General features: G+C 38.3%; 1 non-coding gene across 1 annotated transcript; it reads right to left on the bottom strand.

Annotated features, from left to right (window-relative positions):
- Positions 1-15,518: 15,518 nt before the first annotated feature.
- Positions 15,519-15,625, bottom strand: LOC131811947 (U6 spliceosomal RNA). The gene has a single exon (XR_009346187.1). It is a non-coding gene; the product is annotated as a U6 spliceosomal RNA (small nuclear RNA).
- Positions 15,626-18,680: the final 3,055 nt, after the last annotated feature.

The following is an 18,680-nucleotide window of genomic DNA, read 5'->3' as shown; positions in this document are numbered from 1 at the left end:
CAGCTCCTTGGCCACCTGTCCCTGGTGCAGACATGCACTAGCCACCAGGTGCCTATGCTGAACTCGCAGAAACAGCTCCCTGAAATAACGGGGGTCAGATGCTGTCTTCCTCTAGGATGTGGAAGCTTGGAGGAGGCACGGGTTTAAGGGGAAGGGGTGGAGACAGTCCCCGAAGCTCCCTATTCAGTGCATGGGAGGTGTGAAGGGATCCTGTCACCTCTCCTTTCCTGTGGGGAAAGCACTGGCCTAGTCCGCAAGTCCGCCTGAACGCCAGAGTAAAAGGCCAAGCGATGCCTACACCGGGAGATGGTAGTGTGCAGAGTGCCATCCTAGGCTACCCACGCTACTGCAGGGTTGTGGCTGTGTCTGCTTAGTTCGGCCTTTCAGGGTGAAGCCAGGATGCAAACATGGAGCCGGGGAAAGCAAGGCCCAAGAGGCACCAACTCTGCCGCAGATCTTCTTCCCGACACGACTGAAGCCTTGCTGAGGAAGCAGCGGCGAAGTGCTGTTCGCTCCAAGCCAAAGCCTCTGTGAAAGCACAGCATTCGCTGAGAAATGTTCTGCGGGCTACTTCTGCTTGCCTGAGCCCGGTCTCGCGGTGGGAGAAACCCGCATACAGCGAAAGCTTCTTTGCCTGGGCGTCTCCCCTGGGAAAGCACAGCATTCCTTGGGAAATCAGAGTTGGGTTTGGGGATGCTGCTGCTGCTTGCCTGAGCTAGTCTCTGCAGCACGGTGGAAGATACACGCAGGGAGCAAAATTCCCTTTGCCCTAGCATCCCTTCTGCCTGAGAGAAAAGAGTGGTTACGCCTGTGGAAAGAGCCTTAAGGAAAGGGACATGTCTGTCACTGCAGAGCGACTGAAGCCTGGCTGCTAAGGAGACACGAGGGGAAGATTAGGGCAGGGGAAAGGGCTCCACTCTGAGGAAAGAGTCTGGGCAGAAAGCATGCCTGTCCTGAGCCTCTGGGCCCAAGGAGACAGCAGCTTTGGCCACCTGTCCCTGGAGTAGACTTGGGCTTGCCACCAGGTGCCTACCCTGAACTCGCAAAAGCAGCTCCCTGAAAGAACTGGCAGTCAGATTCCGTCTTCCTCCAGGATGTGGAAGCGTTCGCGAAGGCACGGGCTGTCCAGGCAAGGATTGGGGACAGTCTCCCACAGATCCCTATCCCAGTGCGCGGGCGGTGTGCATGGATCCTGACGCCTCTCCTCTCCTTTGGGGAAGGCACTGGCTTGGTGCCCGAGTCTGCCTGCGCGCCAGAGCAAAAAGCCAAGCTTTGCCTATGCCAGGAGATGGTAGTGGGCATAGAGTGCCCTCTTAGGGCGCGCACGATTCTGCAGGGTTGTGACTGTGTCTTAGTTCAGCTTGGCAGTGTGAACCGAGGTGGTAACATGGAGCCCGGGAAAACAAAGCCCAAGAGGCACCAGCTCTCACAAAGCTCTTCTTCCCTGACGCGACAGAGCAAACGACCAAAGCCTTGCTGAGGAAGCGGCAGCGAAGTGTGGTTTGCGCCAAGCTGAAAACCTCTGCGAAAGCATAGCAGTCGCTGGGAAATCAGAGTCGGTTTTGTGGGCTGCTCTTGCACCTTGTCATAGCCTAGTATTCACAACAGGGTGGGAGAAACCCGCATAGAGCGAAAGCCTCTTTGCCTGGGCATCCCCTCTGGGAAAGCACAGCATTCTTTGGGAAAACAGAGTCGGGCCTGTGGGATGCTGCTGCTGCTTGCCTTAGCTAGTCTCCACAGCTCGTTGTAATAAACCCGCATTGAGCGAAATACTCTTTGCCCATGAATCCCCCTCTGCCTGAGAGAGCGCCTGTCGAAACTGACTTAAGGAAAGGGACACGTCTTTTACCGAGCTCCCCAGTACAATGCCTGCCTAAGGCGCAGCACGCCGCCACGGGGGAAGTGAAGGAGCCATTGGCTTTGCTGTTGGGAAACGGTGGTGAAGCAGGAGAGCCTGCCATGGCCGGACCAGCAGGCAGGTGGCAAGACAAGTGTCACCCGCTCCATGTGCAGATAAAATGATGCCTGGCTTCTAAGGAGACATGAGGGGACGACTAGGGCAGGCGCACGTGATCCTCTCTGATGAAGGAGTCTGGGCAGAAGGCAGGCCTGTCCTGTGCCTCTGGTCCCAAGGCGACAGCATCTCCTTGGTCACCTGTCCCTAGGGCAGACTTGGGTTTGCCACCAGGCGCAATAACCGGAACTCACAGAAACAGCTCCCTGGAGAAACAGGCAGTCAGAGGCCATCTTCCTCCAAGATGTGGCAGCGTTCGCGGAGGCACGGGTTTTCCGGGGAAGGAGTGGGGGACAGTCCCCCACAGCTCCCCATCCCAGTGCATGGGCGGTGTTCAGGGATCCTGTCGCCTCTCCTTTCCTGTGGGGAAGGCACTGGCCTAGTCCCCGAGTCTGCCTGCGTGCCAGAGCCAAAGGCCAAGTCACCGGGAGAAGGTAGTGTGCATAGAGTGCAATCCTAGGCCACACACATGCTGCTGCAGGGTTGTGGCTCTGCTTAGTTTGGCCTGGCAGTGTGAACCCAGGGTGGGAACATGGAGCCCAGGAAAACAAGGCCCAAGAGGCACCAGCTCTCCCGCAGCTCTTCTTCTCTTAAGCGACAGAGCTAACGCCCAAAGCCTTGCTGAGGAAACAGAGGCGAAGTGCAGTTCGCCCCAAGCCCAAAACCTCTGAGAAAGCAGAGCAGGCGCTGGGAAATCAGAGTCGGTTCTGTGGGCTGCTGTTGCTGCTTTCCTTAACCTAGTATTCACAGCACGGTGGGAGAAACCCGCATACAGCAAAAGCCTCTTTGTACGTGCATCCCCTCTGGGAAAGCAGAGCATTCATTGGGAAATCCGTGTCAGTTCTGTGGGATGCTGATGCCGCTTGCCTGAACATAGTCTCCGAAGCATGGTGGGAGAAACCCGTATGGAGCGAAATCCTCTTAGCCCGGACATCCCCTCTGCCCGAGAGAGAAGCGTGGTTGGGCCTGTGGAAACAGCCTTAAGGAAAGGGACAGGTCTGTCACTGTGCTCCCCAGGAGCATGTCTGGGAAAGGCGCAGCAACGCCGCCCTGGGAGAAGAGAAGGAGCCATTGGCCTTGTTTTCGGGAAACGGTCGTGAAGCAGGAGAGCCTGCCATGGCAGGAATAGCGGGCGGGTGGCAAGACAAGTGTCACCTTAGTCTATGATGACAGTTTTGAGTCAAGGTTCATCTACTCTACAGATGAGACTGTAAAATTTTTAAAGGCAACATCTTTAAAGGCAACATCATGAAAGAAGGTTTGGTGGATTGCTTTGATTTTCTATTCATGGTATCAGATGAGTTTAAGGGAGCATAATCCAATAAAAAATTTAAAATTAATTTTAAAAAATAAGAAAAAAACATTTGAATGTCTTTGCCTTTGTGGTTCCTGCAAATGAAACTACAAGAAAGGACTGAAAACATTTTCTTTTTTTCTATTTGTTTTTCTTCAATTTGGACCTCCTCCTTAGCTCTCTGATTAAAGAATGCTTACACAGACTCTGTAGTGTAGAAAGGACAAAATATCATATTACAAAATATTCCATTCCTATCCTTTTGTATACCCAGAACAATAAGTTAATATATGTGCTGCCAAAGGAGCACACCAAAGCAATAAGTTAAATGAAGATTGTACTGGGAAGATAAAACAATTATTCCATAAAATGAGTGGGTTTTGAATGGGACATGAAGGGCGGACTTGTGAGTTAGGAAAAAATATATATATAAAGACTTAATGAAGGTTTAATTAAAGCATAACAACTATGCTGTATTCCTGAAATATATTAAAATGATGATATGGAAATACCTTGCCTAGTACTTAATATCTCACAGAGTAACATCAAAGCACCTATTAATCCTTTCTACTAACAGCTGTTCCTCTTTGTTTCACTTTACATAACATGTGATGGATTGACATTTGTAGAAATAAGGAGGAAACATGGAAGAAAGTGAACAATTAGAAAGGATCAAAATACAGTAATAAACCAGATAAATATCCAGTGAATATTATTATAGTAAATATATGCACATTTATAAACTGAGAGTTTTCAGGAGTGACAGCCAATGTAGAAAATCAAGATGGTGTTATAGAAAATTCCATAAAACCCTTTGCATTAGTTTAACAGCCTGGTATAATATTTAGAAACATGTGTAATTTCTTTGAGCAGTTAAACATAGAAAAACATGGCTGAAATAATGATAAACACTTAACATTTACTTAAATTTTTGTTTATTTTTATCCTTTAATGCCCATATTGTGTTCATAATATCCTAAGTAATTGTGGTTGTTAGAGCAAAGTAAATTTGAAAATTTCCATGGAGAGGGGAAATGGTATCTGTTTGTAAAACAAAACAAAATAAAACAAAAACACAGGGCACCTTTCCTATGGTTGTGAGCTGCCATTCCCTTACTGCTCAATGCATTTTCATTAACACCCACCTCACAGTCCATAGGCAGCCATCTGTGTTCCCGTCTTTAAGAAATTTTATCCTACAAGTCTTTCCTCATGACACTGTTGCCTATTACATAAATCAAACAGACATTCAACCTCTTGGAATGGAATCAGAAACCCACAAAGCTGACTGCTGTCAGGACTCATAAGGAAGGCAATTAATAAATTTATTATTTAGGAAAGGAGTTGTTTGCTTTCCAAAAATCCATGCAAAATTGGAATGTTATCCAGAGTGTATATCAAACTAACTAAGCTAAAAGTGTCTTTTCATCTTAGGTTCACCCATTTGACAATCATTATATTTTCTCCTTTATCTCTGGTTTGGTCAGCTATGCTAGTGTCAGAATACTTAATTCATTCAGTCAACAAAGACCTATTTAGTACTAATTTTTTGTGGGTGTGATGAATAAGACAAATATCTGCCACAATGGAGCATATGATCCAGAGTTTAAAATTCATATTTGAATTACTTACATACCACCACATACATGAATTACATACTTACCACCACAAATGTAAACAACACTTATAAAATTGATGATGTTAAGGAGAAGACCTTAATATTAAAAGCAATAAAATTGCTATGTCTATTAGTAGAAATAAAAAATAGTCATATATTAACTAAAGTAAAATTTAGGGCTCCCTGGGTGACTCAATCGGTTAAGCAGCTGCCTTTGGCTCAGGTCATGATCCCAGGGTCCTGGGATTAAGACCTGCATCGGGCTCACTGCTGGGTAATAAGCCTGCCTCTCGATCTTCCTCTGCCTGCCACTCTGCCAACTTGAGCTCTCTCTCTCTCTCTCTGTCAAATAAACAAATAAAATATTTTAAAAAAAGATAAATAAAAAGTAACACTTACTGGAGATTTGGGCATGGTGATGTCATCAAGATGGCAACATGGATGCATGGATGGCTCCTTATTTATTGCGAAAGGTAAATGTATAGTCAAAACCAGATTCTCTAATATTGTAATGGTGATATATAAATCATTTACTAGACTAGTTTAAAAGTTAAAAAAAAAGCCTATTAAAAATAACTATAATTGCAATCATTTGTTATTGAAAGTACAATATAAAAATGATCTAAAATGTAAAAACATCAATAACCTATTGTTATAGGAGAAGTATAAATTTTCTGTACACTATTGAAGTTCAGTTGTTTTCAACATAAAATGGAATGTTATAACTAACATATTTTATATAAGCTTAATGGTAAATTTAAAAAAATATGTAGTAGATACTCAAAAGATTTTGATAAAGAAGTTAAAACATACTGCCACAAAAATTCATCAGATTACAAACAAAGAGAACAAGACAGGAAATAAAGAGCAGAGCATCTACAAAAGAGAAACAAAACAGATAAACACTGGGGAAAGAAAAAAAAATTTTAAAAAAGGAAAGGGAAGGCAAACCATAATACACTTAACTATAAGTAACAAACTGTTTCTGGAGGGGAGATGGGCAGGGGAATGAGCTAAGTCAGTAATAATTATTAGGAGGTGACCATTGTGATGACCATTGACTGTTATATGTAAATGGTGAATTACTAAATTCTACTGCTGAAACTAATATTACACTATATATTAACTAAAATTTAAATAAATCATGAAATATAAAAAGAATGAAAGGCAATAGTTAAGTCCTTACCTATCCATAATTACTTTAACTGTAAGTGAATGGAATCATCAGTTGGAAGACATAGAAAGGCTAGAATAGATTAAAAAACAAATGAAAAACACAAGATCCAACAATATGTTGCATATGAAAGAATCACTTTAGCTTTAAGGACACACATGGGCAGACAGTAAAGGGATGGAAAAAGATATTCCAAGCTAATGATAACAAAAGAAAACAAGGGTGGCAATAACTATAACAGACAAAATAGGGTTTATATAAGCTAAAAATCACCACAGGAGTCAAAGAAGGTCCTTATACAATAAGAAAAGTGTCATCAATTCATCAATACAGTAATTGTAAATATCATGTACCTAATATTGAGCCACATAAATATATAAAACAAATACTAACAAAACAAAAAGGAGAAATAAATAGCAATACAATAATATCTGGGGACAATAATACCCCACTCTTACCTATGGATAGATCATCCAGACAGAAAATCAATAAGAAAATAGTGAATTTAAACACTATGCCTGGACAACTTGGTGTCTCAGTCAGTTAAGCCGTTGCCTTTGGCTCAGGTCGTGATCCCAGGGTCCTGAGATAGAGTCCCACACTGGGCTCTCTGCTCAGGAGGGGGTCTTCTCACTCTGTCTCTGCCCTTACCCCTTGCTCATTCTCTCTGCCCTGCTCTCTCTCTCTCAAACAAACAAACAAACAAAACAAACAAACAAACAAACAAACAAGAACTATGTCAAATGAACCTAACATATTTACAGGATATTCCATCCAATAGTATCATAATAAATATTCTTCTCAACACACGTGGAAAATTTTCTAGGATAGATCACATTTTAAACCACAAAACAAGAGTCCCCCCAAAATCAATAATATAGAAAGCATATCGAGTATATTTCCAGCCAAAATAATATGAAACTAGAAATAAATACAGAAGGAAATTTGGAAAATTTACAAATACACAGACATACACATTTTTAAACAAACAAAAAATCAAAAAAAGAAGACAAAGTGGGAATAAAAATACATCTTGAGGAAAATAAAAATATATATACCAAAAAATTATGAGAAGCAGCAAAGCAGTTATAAAAGGAAATTTTATAGCTATAAATGTATATAAAAAAGATTTTAAATAAAGAACTTAATATAACAGCTAAAAAAAAACTACAAAAAGAACAAAGTAAACTTAAAAGTAGCAAAAGGAAGGAAAAAAATAAAAATTAGGGCAGAAATAAATGAAATATAGAATTAAAAAACTAGAAAAATTTTTTTAAATGGTAAATAAAATTAAACTTGGTAATGGTAAATAAAAAAAAAGACAGCTAGACTAACTCAGAAAAAAGAGAGAAGACTCAATAAAATCAGAAATGAAAAAGGAGACATTATAACAGATACCACAGAAATATAAAGGATAAAAGACAGTTAAATGCCAGCGAATCAAAAGCCTAGAGGAAATGGACAAATTCCTAGGCACATACAACCTATCAAGACTGAATCATAAGGACATAAAAAATGTGAACAGACCAATAAGGGGTAAGGAGATTGAATCCATAATAAAAACCTTCTAACAAATAAAAGTCCAGAATCAGATGATTTCCACAGTGAATTCTACCAAACATTTTAAGGCAAAATAATACAAATACTTTTTAAACCCTTCCCAAAAAGTTGAAAAGGTTGAAATACTCCGAGGCACATTTTACAAGCCAGCATTATCTTGATATCAAAACCAGACAGGAACACTAAAAAAGCAAAACAAAACAAAACAAAACAAAAACAAACAAACAAACAAAAAAAAAAACAAAGCATCAACAAAAAGATCTACTGGATAATATCCCTGATAAATAAAAATGTAAAAATTCTCTACAAAATGCTACAAAACTGAATTCATCAGTAAATGTGATGCATTATATTAATAGAATGACCAATAAAAACTCATATAATCAACTCAATATATGCAGAAAAGGCATTTGACAAAATTCAACACCCTTTCATAATAAAAATACTCACCAAACTGGGTACAGAAAGAATACACATCAACATAATAAAAACCACATATTCCGGGCAAGGATTCAAGATGGCGGAGAAGTAGCAGGCTGAGATGATATCAGGTAGCAGGAGATCAGCTAGATAGCTTATCTAACCATTGCAAACACCTACAAATCCAATGGGAGATCAAAGAGAAGGAGAGCAACAATTCTAGAAACAGAAAATTGATCACTTTCTGAAAAGTAGAACTGGCAAAAAAGTGAACCCGAAGAACAGGAAGGTAGACCGTGGGGGGGGGGGGGCAGCTCCCGGCAAGCAGTGGAGCAATGGAGCACAAAATCAGGACTTTTTAAAAGTTTGATCCACTGAGGGATATCACCCCAGAAGCTAAACCAGAGTGAAGCCCAAGTGGGGTCAGCATAGTCCCAGGTCCCTCAGGGTCACAGAAGGACCAGGGGTATCTGAGTGTCACAGAACTCACAGGTATTAGAGTGGGGAAGCCGGCTACAGAGACAAAGCTGAGGAGTGAGCTCTCAACCCAGGGTTACTTTGAACCAGGCATAGGCAGGATGAGCGTGGAGCACGGCCAAGGGCCAGGGAGACGGGAGTAATTGAGCTATTTTCTCCAAGCATGGCCAGAGGCCAGGGAGATGAGAATGACCAAGGACTTTTCTCCAAGTACGAGTGACAGAGTGCTTTTCTCCAAGCATGGCCAGAGGCCGGGAAGATGGGAGTGATTAAGCACTTTTCTCTAAGGGTGCACTGAGGAGCGGGGCCCTGAGCTCTCCACTCCTCTGGGCAGGATTGTGAGACCGCCATTATCATTCCATCATCCAGAACTCTATGGAAAGCCCTCAGGGAACAAAAGCTCCTGGATTACTTAGCCTTACCCCAGGTAAGGGCAGGACAAATCCATCTCGGGCAAAGACACTTGAGAATCAATACAACAGGCCCCTTCCCCAGAAGACCAACATGAAACCCAGCCAAGATCAACTTCACTTAGTAAGAAGAAAGGTGGAATTCCAGAGGAGGAGAAAGCAAAACAAGGAATTCGTGGCTTTCTCCCAATGATTCATTAGTCTTGCAGTTATATTTTTTTTCTTTTTTCTTCTGCTAATTTTTTTAACTTTTACCCTTTCCTCTTTTAATGATTTTTTTAACTAGTTTATTTCTAAAATTCCTTACAAAAAATAATAATCTATTTTTAACTTTCATTATTATAGTCATATTTTATCCTCCATTGTACCTAACTATATATTTTTTTTCACATAGGGTATTTTCTTCTAAAAATTTGGGGTATAACTTCTCCTAATAGAACAAAATGTATCCTAAATCTAGCTCCAAGATTGTTCTAGTGTCCAGCCTGAGCAAATTATCTCCAGTTTATTTTTCTTTATTGTCCCAACCAACTTGCTCTATCAACTTATTTTTTAGAAATTAAATTTTTTTCTCATTTTTTTTAAAGATTTTATTTATTTATCAGAGAGGGCGGGGAGAGAGTGAGCACAGGCAGACAGAATGGCAGGCAGAGGCAGAGGGAGAAGCAGGCTCCCTGCCGAGCAAGGAGCCCGATGTGGGACTCGATCCCAGGACACTGAGATCATGACCTGAGCTGAAGGTAGCTGCTTAACCAACTGAGCCACCCAGGCGTCCCTTTTTTCCTCATTTTTATAGGTTTATTCCATCCGTTCATTGTGCCTACCCTTATATGTTTTTCATCCTTTAAAATCTTGGCAGGTAGTTTCTTCTAAGAGACCAAAATACTCCCAAAATTAAGTGAGTGACCCTGTTCTAGTCACAAGTCTAGTATATATTTATCTATATTTTCTTTTTTAATATTTTTCCTTGTTTTCTTTTTTTTTTTAAACCTTTTTTCCCCCCCTTGAACTTCTTTTTTATCCCCTTTCAGTCTCCCACAACTTGGGTCTCTTCTGATTTGGTTAAAGCACATTTTCCTGGGGTCTTTACCACCCTTTTAGCATTTTATTTGCTCCTTTATGTATTCTTATCTGCTCAAAATGACAAGGTGGAAAAACTCACCACAAGAAAAAGAACAAGAGGCAATACCAAAGGCTAGGGACATAATCAAAACAGACATTGGTAATATGACAGATCTAGAGTTTAGAATGACAACTCTCAAGGTTCTAGCTGGGCTCGAAAAAGGCATGGAAGTTATTAGAGAAACCCTCTCCAGAGAGATAAAAGCCCTTTCTGGAGAAATAAAAGAACTAAAATCTAACCAAGTTGAAATCAAAAGAGCTATTAATGAGGTGCAATAAAAAATGGAAGTTCTTACTGCTAGGATAAATGAGGCAAAAGAATTAGTGATATAGAAGACCAAATGATGGAGAATAAAGAAGCTGAGCAAAAGAGAGACAAACAAATACTGGACCACGAGGAGAGAATTTGAGAGATAAGTGAAACCATAAGATGACACAACATTAGAATAATTGGGATCCCAGAAGAAGAAAGAGAGAGGGGAGCAGAAGGTATATTGGAGAGAATTTTTGTAGAGAATTTCCTTAATATGGCAAAGGGAACAAACATCAAAATCCAGGAGACGCAAAGAATGACCCTCAAAATCAATAAAAATAGGTCCACACCCCGTAACCTGATAGTAAAATTTACAACTGTTAACAACAAAGAGAAAATCCTGAAAGCAGCCTGGGAAAAGAAGTCTGTATTGTACATCAGTAAAAACATTTGATTGGAAGCAGACTTATCCACAGAGACCTGGCAGACCAGAAAGAACTGGCATGATATATTCAGTGTTAAATGAGGAAAACATGCAGCCAGGAATACTATATCCAGCTAGGCTATCATTGAAAATAGAAGGAGAGATTAAAAAGCTACCAGGACAAACAAAAGCTGAAAGAATTTGCAAACACCAAAGCAACTCTCCAGGAAATATTGAAAGGGGTCCTCTAAGCAAGGAGAGAGCCTAAAAGTAGTAGATCAGAAAGGAACAGAAATAATATACAGTAACAGTCACATTATAGGCAATACAATGCCACTAAATTCATATCTCTCAATAGTTACCCTGAATGTAAATGACCTAAATGCACCAATCAAAAGACACAGGGTATCAGAATGGATAAAAAGCAAAACCCATCAATATGCTGCCCAAGAAACTCATCATAGACCCGAAGACACCCCCAGATTTAAAGAGAGGGGGTGGGAAACAATTTACCATGCTAATGGACATCAAAAGAAAGCTGGGGTGGCAATCCTTATATCAGATCAATTAGATTTTAAGCCAAAGACTAAGAGATGAGGAAGGACACTATATCATACTCAAAGGGTCTGTCCAACAAGAAGAGCTAAAAATTTTAAATATCTATGTCCTTAACATGGGAGCAGCCAACTATATAAACCAATTAATAACAAAATCAAAGAAAAGCATCGACAATAATAAAATAATAGTAGGGGAATTTAACACTCCCTCATTGAAATGGACAGATCATCCAAGCAACAGATCCACAAGGAAAAAGGTCTTAAATGACACACTGGACAAGATGGACATCACAGGTATATTCAACACATTCCATCCCAAAATAACAGAATACACATTCTTCTCTAGTGCACATAGAACATTCTCCAGAATAGACCATATCCTGGGTCATAAATCAGATCTCAACCATTATCAAAAGATTGGGACCATCCCCTGCATATTCTCAGACCACAATGCTGTGAAAGTAGAACTCAATCAAAAGAGGAAATTTGGAAAAAACACAAATACATGGAGACTAAACAGCATCCTTCTAAAAAATGAATTGGTCAACCAGGAAATTAAAGAAGAATTGAAAAAAATCATGGAAACAAATGATAATAAAAACAAAAGTGTTCAAAATCTGTGGAATACAGCAAAGGCAGCCCTGAGACTAAAATATAAAGCTGTACGAGCTTTTCTCAAGAAACGAGAAAGATCTCAAACACACAACATAACCCTACACCTAAAGGAGTCGGAGAAAGAACAACAAAGAAAGCCTAAACCCAGCAGAAGAAGAGGAATAATAAAGATCAGAGCAGAAATCAATGAAATAGAAACAAATAAACAAACAAAAAACACAAAAAAAACAAAACCAAACAAACAAAAAAAAAACAATAGAAAAAATCAATGAAACTAGGAGCTGGTTCTTTGAAAGAATTAAAAAGATTGATAAAGAAAGAGAAAGGACCCAAATAAATAAAATCATGAATGAAAGAGGAGAGATCACAACCAACACCAAAGAAATACAAACAATTATAAGAACTTACTATGAGCAACTCTACACCAACAAATTCAACAATCTGGAAGAAATGGATACATTCCTAGAGACATATAAACTACCACAACTGAACCAGGAAGAAATAGAAAACCTGAACAGACCCATAACCAGTATGGAGATTGAAACAGTCATCAAAAATCTCCAAACAAACAAAAGCCCCGGGCCAGATGGCTTCCGAGGGGAATCCTACCAAACATTTAAAGAGGAATTAATACCTATTCTCCTGATACGGATCCCATCAAAAAAGAGAACTACAGACCAATATCCTTGATGAACACGGATGCAAAAATTCTCACCAAAATCCTAGCCAATAGGATTCAACCGTACATTAAAAGGATTATTCACCACGACCACGTGGGATTTATTCCAGGGCTACAAGGTTGGTTCAACATCTGCAAATCAATCAATGTGATACAACACATTAATAAAAGAAAGAACATGAACCATATGATACTCTCCATAGATGCTGAAAAAGCATTTGGCAAAGTGCAATATCCCTTCCTGATTAAAACTCTTCAAAGTGTAGGCATAGAGGGCACATATTATCAATATTATCAAAGCCATCTATGAAAAACCCACTGCAAATATCATCTCAATGGAGAAAAAATGAATACTTTTCCGCTGAGGTCAGGAACACGGCAGGGATGTCCGTTATCACCACTGCTATTCAACATCGTACTAGAAGTCCTAGCCTCAGCAATCAGACAACAAAAAGAAATTAAAGGCATCCAAATTTTGCCAAATTGGCAGAAGAGAAGTCAAACTATGCCTGTTTGCAGACGATATGATACTGTATGTGGAAAACTTAAAAGAATCCACTCCAAATCTGCTATAACTTGTATAGGAATTCTGTAAAGTGTCAGGATATAAATCAATGAACAGAAATTGGTTGCATTTTTTTTATACCAACAAGACTGAAGAAATAGAAATTAAGGAGTGAATCCCATTTACAACTGCACCCCAAACCCTAAAATACCTAGGAATAGGAATAAACCTAACCAAAGAGACAAAGATTCTATACTCAGAAAACTCTAAAGTACTCATGAAAGAAATTGAAGAAGACACAAAGAAATGGAAAAATGTTCCATGCTCCTGTATTGGAAGAACAAATATTGTGAAAATGGCTATGCTACCTAAAGCAATCTACACATTTAATGCAATCCCTATCAAAATCCCATCCATTTTTTTCAAAGAAATGGGACAAATCATCCTAAAATATATATGGAACCAGAAAATACCTCGAATAGCCAGAGGAATATTGAAAAAGAAAGCCAAAGTTGTTGGCATCACAATTCCAGACTTCAAGCTCTATTACAAAGTTGTCATCATCAAGATAGTAGGGAACTGTCCCCAAAACAGACATGGATCAATGGAACAGAATAGAGAGCCCAGAAATACACCCTCAACTCTATGGTCAACTAATCTTCAACAAAGCAGAAAGGAATGCCCAATGAAAAAAAGACAGCCTCTTCAACAAATGGTGTTGGGAAAATTGAACAGCCACATGCAGAAAAATGAAATTGGACCATTTCCTTACACCATACATGAAAATAGACTGGAAATGGATGAAGAAGCATAATGTGAGAAAGGAATGCATCAAAATCCTTGAGGAGAGAACAGGTAGCAACCTCTTTGACCTCAGCAGCAGCAACTTCTTCCTAGGAACATCGCCAAAGGCAAGGGAAGCAAGGGCAAGAATGAACTATTGGGATTTCATCAGATCAAAAAGCTTTTGCACAGCAAAGGAAACAGTTAACAAAGCCAAAAGATGACTGTCAGAAGTTATCTGGGAGAAGATATTTGCAAATGACATACCAGATAAAGGGCCAGTATCTATCCAAAATCTATAAAGAGCTTATAAAACTCAACACCCTAAGAACAAATAATCGAATGAAGAAATGGGCAGAGGACATGAACAGACATTTCTGCAAAGAATACATCCAAATGGCCAACAGACACATGAAAAAATGCTCCACATCACTCGGCATCAGGGAAATACAAATCAAAACCAGAACGAGATACCACCTCACACCTTTCAGAATGGCTAAAATGAACAAGTCAGTCAATGACAGATGCTGGCGAGGATGTGGAGAAAGGGCAACCCTCCTACACTGTACGTGGGAATGCAAGCTGGTGCAACCACTCTGGAAAACAGCGTGGAGGTGCCTCAAAAAGCTGAAAATAGAACTAGCCTATGACCCAGTGATTGTAGTACTGGCTATATACCCTAAAGATACAAACGTGGCATTCTGAAGGGGCACACGCACCCAAATGTTTATAGCAGCAATGTCCACAATAGTTATACTATGGAAAGAACCTAAATGTCCTTCAACAGATCAATCAATAAATAATATGTGGTATATATGTACAATGGGATACGATGCAGCCATCAAAAGAAATGAACTCCTGCTATTTGTGATGACGTGGATGGAACTAGAGGGTATTATGCTTGGTGAAATAAATCAATCTGAGAAAGACAACTATCATATGATCTCCCTGATATGATGAAGTGGAGATGCAACATAGGCAGTTTCGGGTGTACGAAAAGAAAAATAAAAGAAGATGGGATTGGGAGGGAGACAAACCATAAAAGACTGAATCTCACAAAACAGACTGAGGGTTGCTGGTGGGAGGTGTGTTGGGAGAGGATGGTGGGGGTATGGACATTGGGGAGGGCAGGTGCTATGGTGAGTGATGGTGAGTGCTGTGAAATGTGTAAACCTGGTGAATCACAGACCTGTACCCCTAGGGATAAAAACACATTATATGTTTATAAAAAATTTTTAAAAATAATTTAAAAAATCCATTAAAGAAAAAGCACATATTGCAAGCCCAGAGCTAATCTCATATTCAATCAAAAAGTTTGAATGTTTTCCCCTTGAAGATCAGAAAAAAGACAAGTGTTTCCACTTTCACTACTCTCATTTGACATAGTACTGGATGTTGTAGCCAGAGAAACAAGGAACACAAAGAAATAAAAGACTCCAAAAAAAAAAAAAAATAAAGGAAGAAGTAAAATTTTCTTTTTTTGGATAACATGAACTTACATGTAAAAAAATCCTAAAAACTTCACAAAAAATTTTGAATTAACAAATTTAGTAAAGCTGCTGAATACAAGATCAATATATAAAAGACAAGAGTTTTGTTTTGTTTCGTTTTTTTTTAATATGGAATGCTTCCTAGTTTTTCATGTCATCCTTGTTCAGTGATCAAGCTAATCTTCTCTGCATCATTCCAATTTTAGTATATGTGCTGCCAAAGTAAGCACAAGACAGGAGCATTTTAACACTCTAATGATGAACTATCTGAAAAAATAAAGAGAACAATCTAATTCACATTAGCATCAAAACTAATAAAATACTTAGGAAAAGATTTAACTAAGAAGATGAAAGATCTGTACCCCATAAACTATGACATTGGTAAAGAAATTGAAGGAGACATAAATGGAAAGATAGCTCATATTTATGAATGGTAAGAATTAACATTGTTAAAATGTCCATACTACCGAAAACCATCTGTAAATTCAATTCCTATCAAAAATCCAATGTTTGGGGCGCCTGGGTGGCTCAGTGGGTTAAGCCGCTGCCTTCGGCTCAGGTCATGATCCCAGGGTCCTGGGATCGAGCCCTGCATCAGGCTCTCTGCTCAGCAGGAAGCTGCTACCTCTTCTCTCTCTGCCTGCCCCTCTGCCTGCTTGTCATCTCTGTCTGTCAAATAAATAAATAATCTTAAAAAAAATTCAATTTTATTTTTTACAGAAGTAAGTAAAGAATCCTAAAATTTATATGAGACCATAAAAGACAAATAATTAAAGCAGTTCTGAGAAAGAATGAAGAAGCGAAATTACACTTCTTGATTTGAAACTATACTACAAAGCCCTCATGCTCAAAACAATAAAGTATACTGGCATAAAATGGACCAATAAACAAGTAGAACAGAATTGAGAGTCCAGAAATAAATCCTTTCATACAGTCACCTAATATTTGACAGGGGCCAACATATATAATGGGTAAAGATAGTCTGTTCAATAAATGATATTTAAAACTGAATAGTCACATAAACCAGCATGAAACTGGAACCTTATATCACTCATAAATCTTAACTTGAAATACATTAAAGACTTAAATGTGATGCATGAAACTAAATTTCCTAAAGGAAAACATAGGAAAAATTCTCCTTGACATTGGTCTTGCCAATAGTTTTTTGGATACCAGGCCAAAAACACAAGCAAAAGAAGCAAAAATAAATAAATGGTATTACATTAAACTAAAGTTTCTGCATTGCCAAAAAAAAAAAAAAAGAGAGAGAGAGAGAGAATGAAAACACAATCCACAGAATGGAAGAAAATACTTACAAATCTTATATCTGAAAAGAGGTTAATAACCAACAGATACAAATAGAAAAAAATATATAATTAAAAAAATAGCAAAAGGATCTCAATAGACTTTTTTTTTCAAAAAAGTTATATAAATGACCAACAGGAGCATTAAAAAGTGCTCAACGTAAAAACTCAGGGCAAAGTCATTATGTTGTTTTTGTTGTTGTTTACCTCTGAAAAACACAGCAAGATATTACTACCTATTTGAATATATACTACCAAAAAATTAAAACTAACAAATTTTGGTAAATATTGGGGAAAATGGGGAACTTAAGCACTGTGATAGGGATATAAATTTGGATGGAAAACAGTATGGAGATTATTCATATTATTAAAAGTAAAATTACCATATGATTCAGTAATCCCACCTCTAGGTATATATCTAAGGGAAACGAAGTCACTATTCGAAGACATATCTGCACTCTTATGTTCATTATAAAATTATTAACTCTAAGCAAGAGATGGAAATAACTTCAGTATCCATTAATGGATGAATGAATAAAATAAGTATGGTAAATATATACTATGGAATACTACTTAACCATGAAAAATTAAGAAATACTGCCATTTACAACAGCATGGATGGATCTTGAAGGTATTATACTAAGTGAAATATTTCAAAGATTTTATGTATATTTTTAAATTTATGTATTATGATATCCCTTACATACAGAATCTGAAGAAAAAGCAAACTAATGGAAACTTAGAGCTGAGTTGACAAGAGGTGAAACTGGGGTGGAATAAGGTGGTCAAAGGGTACAAACTTGCAACTATAATATGAAAAAGTTCTGGGGATCTAATGTACAGCATGATGATCATAGTTAATAATATATACATACTTTTTTATTGTGCTTCCCTTTATTAAACTTTGGATATATCACATTCTTACAAGTTGAAAGTTTATAGCAATGATTATAAAATAGGTCTGCTGCCACCATTTTTCTAACAACATTTCTTCATTTTGTGTCTCTCTGTCACATGTTGGTAATTCTTGCAATATTTCAAGTTTTCTCATTATTATTGAATTTGTTATGGTGATCTGTGATCAGTAATTATGACCCACTGAAAACTCAGAACTAGTTTACTTAAGGTATATACATTGTTTTTCTTTAAAGACAAAATGCTTTTGAACAGTACAGTACAGTGTTTATTTTTTATATGCACTGGGAAACATAATTTTTTATTTGCAGTGGGAAACCAAAAAAATAATAATAATAATTTGACTTAGTTTATTGAGATAATCACTTTATTGAGGCACTCTGGAACAAAACCCACAAGACCTCTGAAGTTTATCTCTACTGTACTATATACATAAAAGTTGCTAAGGGAGTAGATCTTAAAATTCCCTACCATACATGCATAAAATACAGTGGCAACTATATGAGATAGTAGATGTATTAACATTTTTATGTAGATTATATTGCAATACAGATGTATGCCAATTTATCAAATTGTACAAAATTTACACAATGTTAAAAGTTTGCAATGTTATAAGAAATCATTTCTTAAATTTACAAATTATAATATGTCGATTATTTTTCAATAAAGCTGGAAAAAACGTTTTGTAGAATTAATCAATTTTTCAAAAAAGGAAGTAAGGAAGTAGAAACTTCAACTAACTCTGAAATAATAGAATATAAAATCCATTTTAGTTATAGACACTGTGACAAAAACTATTACTTAGTTTACAATGAAGGAGTACTTATGAAGCAAGAAGGATGGTGTATAAATAAGGCTGAAAGAGCTCAGTTTTAAGGTTTAAATTTAAAATCTTCTTTTGAAATAATGAACTGACCACCCAGTTTTCCAAACATAAATGTCTTAACTGCATGAATTTATTTCATACAACTCTATAATCTAGTTTCCTAAGAAAGCAGCATGCAAATTTTGAATAAGACCGACTTGCTTAAGTTTCTTTATGTTCAACAGTAAAGGATACTTCCCT

The sequence above is a fragment of the Mustela lutreola genome, chromosome 11 (genome assembly GCF_030435805.1).
Source record: "Mustela lutreola isolate mMusLut2 chromosome 11, mMusLut2.pri, whole genome shotgun sequence".
Taxonomy (NCBI): Eukaryota; Metazoa; Chordata; class Mammalia; order Carnivora; family Mustelidae; genus Mustela; species Mustela lutreola.
Note: the sequence above shows the minus strand (reverse complement) of the source record. Positions and strands in the feature narration are given on the sequence as shown.